Source organism: Ailuropoda melanoleuca, chromosome 15 (assembly GCF_002007445.2).
Source record: "Ailuropoda melanoleuca isolate Jingjing chromosome 15, ASM200744v2, whole genome shotgun sequence".
Taxonomy (NCBI): Eukaryota; Metazoa; Chordata; class Mammalia; order Carnivora; family Ursidae; genus Ailuropoda; species Ailuropoda melanoleuca.
Window position 1 is genome coordinate 62,922,673 of NC_048232.1, and position 16,086 is coordinate 62,938,758.

At 41.7% G+C, this 16,086-nt stretch overlaps 1 long non-coding RNA gene across 2 annotated transcripts in view; it reads right to left on the reverse strand.

Moving 5' to 3' along the window:
* Positions 1-16,086, reverse strand: part of LOC117796378 — an 89,784-nt gene that overhangs the window by 31,681 nt on the left and 42,017 nt on the right. For both annotated transcript variants that reach the window (XR_004620840.1, XR_004620839.1), the window contains exon 2: positions 11,412-11,438. This is a non-coding gene — a long non-coding RNA (uncharacterized LOC117796378). The remainder of the gene's footprint in view (positions 1-11,411; positions 11,439-16,086) is intronic.

Sequence of the window (16,086 nt, forward strand, 5' to 3'; positions counted from 1 at the left end):
GAAGGCAGACCTTAACTGACTGAGCCACCCAGGTGCCCTCAAAAAGAGGTTTTTAGTTTAACCATAGAGTTCATTCATTTGGGGAGTTCAGGAATCCTGTCCTCCAAACACTGAGATAACATGAACAAAGGAGAAGCAACAAACTGAGAAATGATGTCTGCTCCCTTCTTCGGGACCAATTAGCTCAGTGACACCGGTCAAAGGAGGGAAGGTAACTCATCACATGTAATAAACTCCAACAAAGCTCTCTCGTTTAATCCCCATAACAACCTATAACATATATATGAGTATCTCTACTTGACAAAGTTAAGAGACATGAGCGCAAAGTCCTTAAACTTTGCATGAAACCATAAGCCTCATGCCATTTAATTTTTCCAAGTTTTGGGTTCCTTACCTAAAAAAGCAAGAAGGTTGAACTCCTTGCTCTCAAAAAGGTCTTTCTAACACTGAGAGTCCATGAATCAGTTGACCTGGCAGGCAATAAACAATTCCTCTCTTCTAATTTCCTTTTCCCTTCTCAGCCTTGATTTCCCAGCAAACTCTGAGGCCCAATAAAATTATCGTCTCCACATAGAGACGCTAAGAGGGCAGTTCATGCATTAGTCGTCAATGTCGTGCGGCCCTTTTCCTCCTGAAGCCGTTGCTTCACCCGTGTTTACATTGCTCCGTTCCATCAGTTTAGAGCACATTAAAAAGCAGAACTGGTTGGTTGTTTTACGTTGGTGGTGAACTTTGTGCCTCAACTGTATTGCAACCCCCAAAGTTTACTCAACTCCACCTGGCAGTTCAGCTCCTTGAGATAAAATAGGTTTTCTCTGCAGGAAACCAGTAGCAGTTTGTCTTTTCGCCCTGCTGCTGGCACACAGCTGGCTGGGCATCTACTTGACAGTCATCCAGTGGAAAGTGATCAAAAAAGAAAAAAAAAAGAGGGACATGAGGGAGTACTGCCATGGAAGAGGAATTAAAACCAATACCTTGTTTTGGTAGACTTGTTAAAGGCCAAGGTAAATGTGTGTGTGTGTGTGTGTGTGTGTGTGTGTGTGTGTGTGTGTATGCATGGAAGGGGATGGGAAGCTGTGAGCGAAAGGATCCNGTGTGTGCATGGAAGGGGATGGGAAGCTGTGAGCGAAAGGATCCTGGATAAATAGCTAGTGAGGAGCAATTCCTATTGTCTAATATTCCTCAGTACTATCAGACTTGGATCAATTTCTCATGAGAGAAATGGAAAGTTACATTTTGTTAATTTTTAACAAAACCATATGTAGTCATTCTCTTAGAGAAAATTACACTGATAGCTACAAAGTCATAAAAAATGTATATAAGAAAACAGTACAATGTAAGACAGGCAGGAGAGAGCAGCCTATGTGCTGGTGCTTTGATGGTAATGCTGAGCAATAAAAAACATTCATACTGCAATCTATACAACTAAACAGCCTGAAACTTCTGTACTCAGATTTGTTAAAGAAGAAGAAAATGGGCTTTTCCAGTTCCCACCCAATCCTAGTATTATGAGCTGAATTGTTTCCCCCCAAATGATCTTGAGGTCTTAATCCCCAGGACCTGTGAATGTGACCTTATTTGGAAATAAGCTCTTTGCAGATGATCAAATTATATGAGGCCATTACGGTGAGCCTTAATCCAATAGGCCTATGTCCTTATGAAAGGGGTGGGGGGACTTGGGCACAGAGGCTGATGTGCATACAGGGGAAAGTCACGCGAACATAAAGGCAGAAATCAGGGTGATACCTCTGCAAGTCAAGGAATGTCAATGACTGCCAGCAGATCCTCAGAAACTAGGATACAGGAATGGAAAAATTCTTCCTTTGCAGTCCTTAGAAGCAACAAATCCTACAGACACCTTCATCTTGGACTTCTAGCCTCCAGATCTATGACACGATATATCTTTGTTCTGTAAGCAGTACCACTTTGTGGTACTTTGTTAATGGCAACCCTAGCAAATGAATACGGTCAGGTTTTCTCAAGGTCGCCTCCCATCACCACGCATCTTTCCTCTTGCCCCTTTAGCTGCACAGCATCTCCAAAGGAGAGAGAAAGTATTTGAGGAGAACTGGGTTTCCCCTCCGTTTTCCTCTTATCCTTGAATCCTTGAATTTCATCTTATTCTTCACCCTTGAAGCCTAATTTCCAAAGAAGTGTTCATAAGAAGCTTCCAGCATAACAATAAGTGGTCAATTCTACCCAAGGGCCAAATGGTAAGAAAAATAAAGAAAAACTATTCACCTGGGAAATTTTCTTCCCAAAAGGCTTGAGCGAGGGCTGTTGTTCTTGGAAGATCCTACTACAGCAGCTGAAGAAGAGGAGAGAAGAAAAAGAATTTGCCTCTGAAAGGTCCTTTAGTTTAAATCTGAAACCAAGTAATCTAATTAAATTCAGACAGTCTGTTTGGGACCCACGTCAAGATTGCAGCAATGTTTTTAAGCAACTGATTTGGACCATACATTTAGACAGGTTTAGTTTCCTTGCTTTGCTGCTGCTGTTTTCTCCTAAAGGAGTATGGATGGATCCTGATACTTGGAATTAGGTTGGAGTTAGCTAAGGGACTAGCCAAAGGACTGGCATTTGGAAAATACGTTTTAGTATTAATTTAGAAAGGGGAGTGGGTTCAAGCAGCCAAGAGGTGAACAGATGGCAGTGCATGCTGGGAGTTCCTGGCAAGGAGCCATTCACTAGAAGGGGTGATTGAATGGAATGCTTCTGTATCTAGGTTGCAGGAGGAACAGGAAGCTGTGACTAGATTTGGCAGCTTCTAATACAAAATTTATTAAAGAGGAATGAATTTGATCATAAACAAATGACAATTTACTTTTCATATCTCTATTCAATTTCCTCAGAGAATTTTCCAGGAAGAGATGAACATCTCAAATCACTATTCTAAGGGTGTAGGAGGTTCAAATATGACAATTGGGCTTCAATTTATCCATATCAATGAGCTTCAAAAAAATGGCAAGAGTCTAAGAAAAACATCCAAACACAGAGAAGATTTATTCCCTTCTAGCTATGGCAAAATCACGGGGGGGGGGGTCATATAGAATGATTTAATAGAAGGTTAGGATCTTGATCTTCCAGTAAGAAAACCAGAGTCTCTTGACTGTTCTAGAGAGAGGAAGCTGCTGCTCTTTGTGATGAAGGTTTCCTCTGCCAGATAACCCATGCAATTAAAAGGCAAGTTTTGCCACTTGGCTGGTCACTCTAAGCAGACCTCTGACAAGCACACTTTAGAGGCACCACTGCTTCTGAACCAAACCAATTTCAAACATTCGTCCTTGACCAGTAATGGGCCACACTTCCTTACTCACTGTGATAGTTAATTTTATGTGTCAACTTGGCGGGGCCATGATGTCCAAATATGTGATCAAACATTATTCTAGATATTTCTGTGAGAGTATCTTTGGATGAGATAAACATTTAAAGTAGTGGATTTTAAGTAAAACAAACAGGTTGCCCTTCATCATGTTGGTGAGCCTCATCCAATCAGGTGAAGATCTGAATAGAACAAAAGACAGACCTCCCTTGAACAAGAGGTAGTTCTGCCAACAGATGGCCTTTGTACTTTATCTGCAACATCAGCTCTTCCAGGCTCTCCAGCCTGCCAGCCCACTCTGCAGATTTTAGACTTGCTAACCCCTACTATTGTATAAACCAATTCCTTAAAATAAATTTCTTGCTATATATACATACATCCTATTGGTTCTGTTTTTTCTGGAGAACACTGACAATGCACTCATTTAGAAATTTGTCCCCAGAAGCTGTCTAATAACCTTCGAGCAGATACCAAAGCTAAATCAAATTCAGTTGGAATAATGCTTACGTGTCAGCTTCAGTGATCAGTGGTGCAATGGCACATGCACATTTCACATAGACAAGATGCTTTAATGAGGCTTTAAAACATCGGTTCTGTTTTCAAGTGAAAGACAAATGTGTCTACCGATTTTGTCGGGAGTCATTATGCTGCTGCACCAAGGAGAAGGCATTCACAATGTCTATCCATGCCATATTTGTCATCCATCTCCATACCCCCAGCAAAATGCCTGGAATGGAGCAGCTAATGATTGAAGGGTGACATTGAATTTGTGGGACAGGGTATGCTGATGCAAGCACTCTCCAACCTACTGTTCGGATATTTGGCAATCACATTCCCCAGAACCAGGCTACCACAGCAGAAAAAATAATATTTAACATTTACTGAGTGATCACTGTATGTCAGACCTCAAAATAACTTGAGGTAGGGACTTGTATTGTCTCTATTTTACAGGCCAGGAAATGGAGACACAGAACATGAAGTAATTTGCCCGAGGTCTCCTACACACGTCATCACATATCCAGTAAGAGGCAGAGCTGGGATTTGAGCCCCAATAATGGAGCAAGAAGATTAGCAGTCTCCAGAAACTCCTAACTTGCTTTGTACCCTGATAGCCCTGGAGCCTAGGGTGAAGGATTAAACTCATGCTAATAAGAAGAGCTATAAGGGCCTTGATTCAGCGCATAATGCAGGATCGGACAATTCTTTGGTATGGGGACTGACCTGTGTACTGTGGCATGTTTAGTGGCATCTCTGGCCTCTCTGCTCACTAGATGTGTTATCTCTTAAGTTGTGACAATCAAGATTACTCCAAACATTGCCAACTGGCCCCTTTGGGGTAAGGAAGGACCACCTCAGTTGAGAATCGATGGCCTACTGTACTAAACTTCATAGTGTAGCATTTTTACCTAAACCCAGTGCAATTATTGTATTCTTTCTCAGAGTTCCTTGTGGGGGTTTCTCATACACTTTATTCATCATTTCCCCAGGCAGTGTGCATGCAGCTGCCCCTACAGATGAGATTTTTCTCAAAGTGAATAGAGGCTGAGAGGTAAAGTAGCAAAATGGCAAAGAGGACACAGGTACATTACCATTCTGCTTAATGACCTGCTTTGTCCTTAGGGTCCGCTGTGCTGCCCAGGGGCCTTGTATTTCCTTGGATTTGAAATACCCACTGACTGGAGGGCCCTGTCCCCTGGTGAGGTGAGACCTTCTGCCAGGATCCCCAGAAACCCTTTGATGCTGATGAAAAAAGGCTGGAGGCCACCCTGTCTACCACTCTGCTTCTGCATGTTCTGTTCCTTCTGCCTGGAATACCCCACCCCACCTCAGCCTCATCACTCTCAATAGTAACTCCCAGGTCTATTTCATTGGTAAAACGTTATCATTAGAAATCATCATATTTGTTTATTGGTTTATCTGTGGAATGTCTGCCTACATCACTCTCCACCCACCACTAGAATGTAAGTTCCAAGGAACCCAAACCCATAACTCTACCTCCCAATTCCTAGAAAAAAACAAAAACAAAAACAAAACATGACCAATATATAATGGGTATTCCATACATATGTGTTGAATTAATTAAGTAACTCTAGAAGCTATCTCGTATTATTCAAACTTCTTACATGTCTTTTTCTGAACTATAAACAGTTCAAGAAATGATCTTTATGGGGCAGTGGGGTGCATGAGTCAAAGAAGAGTATTAAAAGTTGAGTCACTGACTGTCATATTATTGTATGCCTGGAGGGAGTGGTTTATGCATCCCAGTGATCTCAGAACAGACTTACAGACAAACCTTCACCAGTCTGCCAAGACCTTCTGGTCCCACTGTGGAACACGAGTCCCTATATGACTCAGCCACTATTTGCTCCTACTATGCGTGTACCCCACCCTTGTTATTCCTTCATGTGTGAAGAGTCATGGGCCCTGGCCCAACTGACTCTCTGCTCAGCATTTCACTGCTTTGTCCTGTCTTCTTTCTCATTCACGAACTCTGTTGGGGAACAGAAGATTTTGTGTAGGATGAGGAGAAACACATATGTAATAGAAAAACAAAACTGTGAAAAGCAAAAAATGTCTTTAATGGAACTATGAAATGACTATAGGTTGATTCATCAGTGGAAACACATGGAAACGATTATCCCCAAATTCAACAGTTATGAAACCTGAAACTGTTCAATGTTTTGTTCAGAGTTATGTATTCAGCCTTTGGGAATTTATGTGAATTGTCTGTTCAAATACCAAGGAAAACATCTAATTGGTTCATTAAAAGACTCATAAATGGATCTTCTGCTTTCTTCTTAATTTATAGTAGAGAAACAAGAAACAGACCACCTAAAAGGAGCTTTGACTTGATGCCTTCACGGCTGGGAAAATTCTAAATCAAGCTTGATTTGTATCCAAGGGCTGGAATGAGGTTAACAGGAAGTCATAGCAGGAAACAGGTAGCTATTCTGACCTCAGCCTTCTCAGCCTATCCTAGGTATGGTCACCACTGTACAGAAGCTCCGATCACACCAGGCAAGGACCAGATGGGATCTCACAGTTTTCTTTCCAGTTTTGATTTCTAGTGTGCTAGTCTCTGCTGCCATAATGACCGTAATGATACCATATGGATGAAGCTGACCTGGTTAACTAATGATTCTATGAACTATCTCCAAAGGTCACACAGTAACCACAATCAAAATATTCTTCACATTAGTAGTATATCACCAGGGCAACAAAATTTCAGATCTCTTTGAATCCTCCAGGTGGAGAAGGTAAAGGAGTACTCAAGAGTTCTGTTGGTTCTTGGTCAGGCAACTGATACACTCATTGTATTCAGCCTCCCACCCATCCCCTTTCCCACCCCCGACTCCTTCTCTCTCTCATCAAGTGAATTAATCTTGTCTCTAAGGTCTCTGTATTCCCTTCGCAATCACGAGCTCTTTACATACAGGCTTTGGGTTCTCTGCTTCCATTCTTCTACCCAGATATAAAAGGACAGGTGAAGTACCAACTGTCAGTACATATTTGTAAAGTAAAGATTATCTGAAAAAATAATAGAAGCTGTAACCGTAGACAAAACAGGATGTATTTGGTAGCTCTGCTGTGCCCGATATTTTTGATAGTGCCCTCTTAGGTTTAAACATTTGTAGTCAGCCAAAGCCAGAGGTCTTCCTCATATCAGGTAAAAGTAAGAAAGGGCATTGTTAAGTTTTTGTGTAACAGGCATCACGACCCAGGAATATACCCCAGGGATGAGCTTCAGAGGCCTGCCTAGGCAGATAGACTTAGAAACAAGTCTCTGCAAAAGAAGAAAATGGAAAGGAAAATGCATAGGTGACGGAGGGACGCAAAAACTAAGATCCTCCACTCCACACAAAATTGGAGAAAATTCTATGTGTGATTTGCAGACTTTAGGGAGATAAAGTACCTGCCCAGCACATGGCTGGTGGCTCCCGGAGTATCCAGGCTAGAGCATGATATACTAGGGTCCTCAGGAAGTTTGCAGTGAGAACACCTGAGTGCAAACATCTCTGATTCGCATAAAACAGTGGCCATGAAATCAGGAACGTGTGGCGATCTTCACATTCACTGAGTATTTATTGAGAGCTCATTGTGAGTACTGTTCTAGGCTCTTGAAATACAGCAGTGAACACAACAGGAAAACAACAACAATGACGCCCTCATGGAGCGTATTTTTCTAGTGGGAGGAAATACATGATAAGAAGCGATAATTAATGTAGGGAGTTAGATGTGGTGGAGAAAAATAGATGCCATGGAAAGAAATCAGGAGGGTTGGGGGTATGGTGTAACTTTAAATAGGGTGGTTTGTGAAGACCTCAGTGAGGGGGTGACGTCTGAGTCAGGACCTGAATGAAGTTAAGGAGTGAACCAAGTGGGTATCTGGGGGACGAGGCCCCTACGAGCAACTGGCTTGTCTCTGAATCAGCCCCAGAGTTAAGGTGGGGCTGTGATTTTGTTGATGGGTTGCACGAGCTTCTGTGCTCGTAGGACTCTCTTCTGTTCATCCCGCAGGTCGCGGCTGGGCGCTGATCGCCTAGAGGCAGCATTCCTGTTCTTCGTGTCTAGGTTAGAAAGCCTTTCTGCGTCCTCCCAGCATTCTACTTCCCCTGTCAAAACAGTTTCCACACTTTGTGGCATCAGCTGCTCAACTGGCTTCTTCCGATGTTATTCGGAAAGGAATGAAAAGACCCTCCCACTCAACACGGAATCCTCTGTATCCGGCACAGCGCGGAGCAGGCAGCGTGGTGTGGGGAGTCCGACCACTTGGGTCCCCGTGCTGGGCCTCCCACTCTCTTAATATGTGCTGTTGGGCAAGTTACTTACCCTATGCCTCAGGTTCCTCCTGCCTAAAATGGAAGATTAGAGCTAGCAAGCGCCCGGCACGTAGTAGATGATTGATAAATGAATCGAACAATCGCCACATCCTCCCAGAACATTTTAATCCCCAGAGAGTGCGTCCCTCTGTAATTGCACATCAAAGGCAATGGCGCCCCGTGAAATCAGCATGAATTTTAGACTCAGATAAAGCAGGGTCTGTTGGAAGACTGCGTGCAATATCCTCTACTTACATAAAGGGAGATAAAATTCTCTCTTTCAAAAGTTGGTGGAGGATAAAAAAGGTAACATAGACAAGGGGCTTCCCATCTAGTAGTACTCCGCGGAAGTTCCGTCTGCTTTGCCCACTGCCCACGCTTACCCTGTTAGTTGCCTGCATTTGCATGTCATGGTGTGATGCTTTCTAAAAATCTCTGGGGAGTCTTCTAACCTTTCCTTAGGCCCACACTCTGGCTTCTACAGGAGATGGCAAGGTCTTTGAGGTAAGACTGCACTTTATTTCTCAGAGGTTTTCATCATGCCTTGCACAGGACATTCCCAGAATAGGCTTTCAGATATGAATTGAATGAATAATAAATAGGGGGGAGGAGAAAGGGAAAGAGAGAGAGGTTTTGTTAAGTCAAGGGTTATATGAGGAATAGAAACCGAGGAATGGTTCATGGAAATCAATGTAAATGACTCATGCAAATGAGCCGACTGAAACACATTTAGGGCTCCCTTAGGGGGGAAAATTCCATTTCCATCCCTAGGATAGATACTTATCTGTTCGGAATCACTCAGAGACAGCCCTGCTTGAAGAAAGAGATGACCTCTCAAGATCCTTTTTAAACTTATTATATGCTCTCTCTCTCTTTTCTAATAAATTTATCAATAAACTTAGAAAGAGGACAACAATATTGTCTCAATGAGATGCATATTTTCCCACATGGTAGAAATGAAATATTCTAAAAGATAACATGGTTACAGTTCAAGGCATTACTAAGAAAAACTAGCTTTATTTTTATCAGATGAAAGAATCTCACTGCAGATAAACCAATCTGCTATTTTAATCCTAAACAGGACAATTTTGAACTATGCAAAAAAATTAATGCACGGCTTCTGGCGACTGTAGAATGCATTGCTAAAAGACATGATGCATCATTTATAAGCTACTATTGGTAACCTGAGTGCTGAGAAATGAGAAATTTAAACAATGTAAGAGAAAGTGACTCAACACATAGAGAAAGATATGTTTCATAAAATGAGACCAACGCATTTGAAGCAATGAGTTAAGAATTTACAAATCTACCCAACAAAAGCACAGATGAAAAGAATCTATGGATCCCCCTGTCTACATCTTCTCCGAATATTTTAATACAGCTGTGTTTCTCCCTCCGGGACCCAAGGACCCTTGGAGGATCCACAGGCACCTCTTTTGGGGTCATGAATTATATAAAATTTTAAAATTTTTGCACAGTAATATTAATGATGTATTGTTTAAACTTTTTTACAGTTTTAACAATAGAATTGTATTCATTTTCCATGGCTGTTGTAAAAATCACCTCAACATACACTTATTATCTTATAGTTCTGGAGATCAGAAATCTGACATTGTTTCATTGGGCTAAAATCAAGGTGTCAACCAGGCTAGACTCCTTTCTGGGGGCTCTAGGCATGAATCCATTTTCCTGCTTTTTCAGCTTCAAGATGTCACCCACATTCTTTGTCTTTCTTCCATCTTCAGAGACAATGACATGACATCTCTCTGACCCTGCTTCTGTGATCACACCTCTTCTCCGACAATAGCCTGGAAAGGTTCTCCAAGTAGAGAGATTCAGGTAATTAGATTGGGCCAAGTTGGATCAGCTTCCTGTTTTGAGGTCCTTAAACTTAGTCACCTCTGCAAAATCCCTTTAGTCATGTAAGGTAACATATTTACAGGTTCAGGAGTTTAGGACAGGGAAGTCTTAGGGAGCCAATATTCTGCCTAACACAAGAACTCTTTTTCATTTATAATTGGCAATGAAAAGCAGTTTCAGGGAATAAGATTTTTAGCTTCATAAATCAGCATTTTTCAAATTGGAGTAGGCAACACGCAATCCTGAATATCTTCAATATTTTTAATATATTTTGTTGAGAAACACAGGCATTTAGCTTTTTTCCATCAGTTCTACACCTGTTGTCTAATCAGAGATAGGATTCCTGTGGGAACCAGTTAACTTTGTTCAGCTCTACCACCAAGCACTCCATCTGATGGGGATGCCATCGTATCAGTATATACTTTGAATTCAAGAGGGTGCATGTTAAGGGTATAGATAGTATTATACCAGACCTATTGCCATTCCTGGAAAAACTCAATAATCATTTTCTGCTATTGGATATCAGTTTCATCCTCACCAGGTAGAAAGAAGAGTCCATTAGACATCTGTTCCAGAATAACATAGGAGAAAGACTTCTACTAAAGGATGGTGGGGCTGGAGGAACTTATGCTGCCTGTTCTCATCCCTCCACCACTTTATGACACAAAAGAAACAGCACATCTTTGATTAGTCAAAGTTAGAAACAGAGCAGTTATCTAAGCTGCAAGTGAAAATGTAAGGAAAAGAAGCAATGGGATGGCATTAGAGATACATGGGAAAAAAGAGATCCTAGAGAGTGGTGATGCTTAAGCAGGGGTCCACTGAAGAACTTCTGGGGAGCTCTGAACCTCTAATATTCTGAGTATTTGTGTGTTTTTCTTAGGAAAAGATCATATCACTCATAGGATTCTCAGAGGTATGTGACTCCAAAATGATTGAAAACCACTATTCTCACATGGAAGAAAAAGTAACCTGGGAATTCTGAGGGATACACAACCAACCAATAAAATGGAAAATTGGAATGAATGGCTGGGATGAGGAGAGGGCAGGGTATATTTATATATTCATATGAGTAAATGTTCATTAAATGGTGTTTTAACAATGAATATGAGAGTAAATGGAAAGCTTACAGATCTTTTGAAATCACCAGCTGGGGTTTTTTTCCTCCTAGTGCACGTATAACCCAACTAGCCACCCAGTCCTCCTAGCGACCTGGCCTTTGGCCTATGCCCTCAGCCCTTGACCTCTAGTGAAGGTATTGCACTTACAAAGTCCCAGGAGCTTAGATGTTCTAAAGACACATTCACACACACACACACACACACACACACACACGTGTGCAGACACATGGCCTTTTGCAAAAGAAGCTGTTATGACACAAAAAAAGTAATATGAAGCTTATAACTTACCCAATGTCTCTTTCCTATCAAATTAACCTGAAATAGAAAGAAAAAAAAAAGAGATAACTCCACTCGGAGATACACAGTTTTTACGGCACATTTTAAACTGTGCAGTTTACAATGACCACCCTCTAAAAAAAGAAAATGCATTTTCCAGCAAAATGCAGTGAGACCCTACCCCAGAAATAGAACAGGTATAGAACCATTCTCTGGAAATATTTATTCACATTTACCTGTGTTTACTGTGTTGAATGCCAAATTCTACAACTGAGTCAACACACTCTGATCTCTCATTGTGTCTTTTTAATCACTTTCTCTCACATTGAATGGCTTGAGTTTCCAAATCTCTGCCATTCCATTATAAATACAGCTCATTCACATTTGGCTAAAACACTCCATGTTACTTCTTGGATTCCAATTACCCAACAGAAGGTGCATTGAATTTGCCTAGGAAACAAGGACAATGTCTGTCTGTAAAAGTTTATGGCATTCCCTCTCCCCACCCCACCCCCAGAGTGTTTTAGACATCTAGGAAAGTCAAACCCTAAGGGAAAATATAAACAAGCGCTTGGAATATCCACACAATTACATATCCTATTTGTAAAAAATACTGCCACCATCTTGCCAGGCAGTGAAAAGAGGAAACATTTATCCCCATGTAACTCACAACAGACATTTTTTTTTCTTTCTCTCCACCAATGCCTAAATCACTTAAATGATAAATGCATCGTTTGACTGACATATACCACAATTACAAATGTTAAGATTCCAAGCGTAACATGGTGACATTGTATCCTGCTTTTATTGATAAGGCAGTAAATATTAGATGGATCAATATGGCTCACAGAAAAGAACAACATCAAATTTCTAAGAATAGCAGAGCAAGGGAATATATTTAAATAATCCTTGCTAGTGGTTGGAAAATGCATTGAATTCCCTAGAAAGCAGGAGGCCTCATCATATATGCCCGTGCATATACACATACACATATATCTCACCTGGGACCTTGTACCTATAAGTACCTCATAAGTTCGATGAAATTGATTACATAGTATAGTTGAGGAAAAAATTCAGGATTTGGGATCAAACAGACCTGAGTTAGAATTCTTGATTTGTTACTCCCAAGCTGCTTGATTTGGAACAAAAGAGGTTACTTCTCTGAGCCTTGGTTGCTTTTCTCAAGTATAAATGAGAAAAATAATGCCTTCCGTATAAGATCCTTAACAAGACTGGCTTGCATTGAGTAAGCACCGGAGAAATAAAAGCTATTAGCATCAGTCACGTAATTCCTTAATTCATTTATCAGACAGAGTTCCTACTCTCTCCCCTGTACTGTGCCTTGATGGAACCCTAGACATATCTTGATCTTAGTGCAAAAGGTACACATTACAGTTCATATATTCTTTTTTTTCTTTTTTCTTTTTCTTTTTCTTTTTTTACTGCTCAATTTAATTTACATTTTGAACCCTCATTCTGCCTATTTGTAGATACCTAAGCTCGGCCAAATCAGGGTCCTTCCTTCATCTTTTCTCTGGGGTTATGCCATGAAATAGAAGGTTATATAGTGAGAAGGTATAAACTCATAGTCTAGTGAAGGAGAAAAATAAATGATCTATTTTTAAATAATGTGGTAAATATTATTACAGTGGGATAATGATATTTTGTAATATTAATACTTCTTCTTTAGAACCCCTTGGTTTTGCCCCATTTTAGCATTACAGGATTCATCGCCAAAAGCTGTTATAGCAAAAAGCACAGTAAACATTTTGAGGCAAAAGCCTAGGCCCAAGGGAAGTCAGGGCACAGAGACAACAGGATGGNCTTCTTCTTCTTTAGAACCCCTTGGTTTTGCCCCATTTTTAGCATTACAGGATTCATCGCCAAAAGCTGTTATAGCAAAAAGCACAGTAAACATTTTGAGTTGCAAAAGCCTAGGCCCAAGGGAAGTCAGGGCACAGAGACAACAGGATGGGGTTAGAGCTAGATTTCCCACACGCCTCCTCCCACCCTCCACCCATCTCACCAACTACCGAATCACATTTCCTCAGAGGGTGGAGAAAGAAGGGTCTGAACAAAGAGGAGAACTTCCATGCAGCTGAGTCTGCAAGAAGGGACTGCATGCATCCCCTTTCCCTAAAGAGGGGTTGACAGGACTCCCAGGTGAAATTGAGAGCTCCGGTGATGGAGGAGTTTGTGCTTCAGTGTCTCGTAGAGCCCTGCAGGTGCATTCAGACAATAGAGGAGACATATCAGCGTGCTAGATCTAGGAGGACTGGGCTCAGGCTACCTCACTGAGTTAAGAAAATGTTCTCGTATTTCTGAGAGTGATCCAGAGAGAGACAGGCCTTGGCACCCTAAACTTTCCCATTGCCCAATATGTCCTGGGAACATATACTTCTGTGTGCCCAGGAAGGACACCAAAGCAGAGAATTTTGCTAAATCTGCCTTCAAAGATGAGAATGAGCAATGTTATAGCCACCTGTCTGCACTGACAGCCAAAGGAACGGTGAAGACAATGGGCATCAAGTGGAGGCCAGCAAGAATAGATCATGGCCAAGGAGGTACCCCCTAACCCAAACAATCTGGGTCCATATGAGCCCAAGTCACATGGGTTTAGACATAAGCCCAAAGAAGAGATGAGAGAACTGTCCTGTTTACCTGAGCATAGGTATCCAACAAGAAGCAGAATGAGGGTTCACAATGGACATTAGATTGGTCACTAGAAAAGACTTCTGTGAGCTGAAATGTACTAAGATCAAGGTATGTCTAGGGGCCTATGATTCCAAAGAGAAGAGGCTAGAGGAATCAGAATAGGGTAGCTTGACTTTAGGATTGAAATGCAAAAGAGTCCCATCTGGGTTCAAGAGTGCTCTAGACAGAGGGAAAATCTATGTAACGGTACAAAGATAGGAATGATGAGTTTGGGGGATAGCAAACCATTTGGAATGGCTGGTCTTTGGGGACAGGTTGGGGAGTGATAGGAGGTCCAGCTGGAAAGGAAAATCTGGGTCAGATCATGAAGACTATTATCCAAAATGTGCTAGTACTTTAGAAGAAATGTTCTGACAATTGTGTATTGTGTGATTTGGGAGGGAGGGGTGAAAGAGCTAACATTAGAGGCCACAAGTCCAAACTAGCTCGACCAGAACATGAAACAAGAACTGACAAAGCAGAAAGCAAATAAGAACGAACCTTCAAATGGCACCCAAAACAGCGAGGAGGAATGAATATGAAAGAACAGGCAGACATAGGTTTAAATGATGTTTGGTTCCCTAATCAGAATCCTTGTTGTGTATCTAATTTTGGTTTTGTCTTTCAAAGAAGAATAAAATTCCAGGATCATAAATCTTATTAGAAATTCTATAAAAGATATCAAATTCCAGAAACAGAAAAACCTGGCCACCAGGACTATCCTCTCCCAGCTTTAGGGGCCTGGGGAAAGCAAGTCCCCAGATCCTTCTCTGAAGTGACTGGGAGCTGGGGCCCACACCTGGCCATCGCAGCTGTAGATGTCGCAAGGCTGCAGCAGATTAGCTGCATCTGGGGTAGTGGGTGAGGAAGAACTTGTCTCTTGCCACCGTGATGAGGGCTGGGGTCTAAGCCATGGAAGATCAGTCTCGGATGAGGGTCCCTCACCTCTCATCCCCACATCCCCTGTCCACTTTGTCCATGCTGATGGATACTCTGATTTTTGGAAGAGCATTCGGCCATGGAGGGTAGAGACTACACTTTGTAGGTGGTTGTAGCCATAAGATTAAATACTGGACCATGTGATGTGAGCAAAAGTGCCGCGTGGCATCTTCTAGGGGCTTGTTTTAAGACAAGTGTGTGTGAATGCTCTTTGCTGTTTCTCTAACTTGTTCTCTGGCTTCCTTCTGAAACACAAACTCCACTCTTTTGGACTATAAGGTCGAGTCTGTGTAGGGCAAAGTAACAAGATATGAAGAGAACGTGGGTTTCTGACACAAAGGGACATTATGCCAGCTTTGGGCCTAACATCAGTCCAGACTTTTACATAAATTAGAAACAAACGTCTATCTTGTTTTAGATTTTCCTGTCGCCCAAAACCAAATAGTTCCTATGGATAAGCTCTATGTAGGGCAGAGTACACAGGCTAATTTCTGACTTGAGCACAAAGATTCAAGCTAGCTGTTCCTGGGTGGGAGATTTCTCCCTGCCATGGAGTTGAATGCATCCAGCTCTCATAACCTTGATATTTGATTCATAGAAAAATTCCTTTAGTCTGACCCATACTCATCTAACAACTTACTCATAATTTGGCTTTCTGTATAGCATGTCTATGAGGACATATGTTGTGAGGGTCTGGTGAGATGAGAGGTCTCATGCCCCAACAGTTATAATTCTCATTGTGTATTGATAAATTGGTGTTGTCATTTTTATTGTAGTCTCTACGAGTCCATTCCACAGGGGCTAAACCTCCCATTGGACTGACCAGATTAAGTTTCTGCAAACTCATAGGCTAGTTTGTAGGCAGAGCAAACTCTCCAAGATTATGGTAACCTACCAAGTGTCTTTGGATAATCCCCCCACCTCTCCTGCCACCTCTCCAAACTTGCTCTGTGCTTTCTTTCTAAACGTTAACAATCACGATCATAGTGGGGCGCAGTCCCCTCAAATGATTAAGAGTGTGTGTGCTACCATCCGTTATGCTAGCCCTCATTAT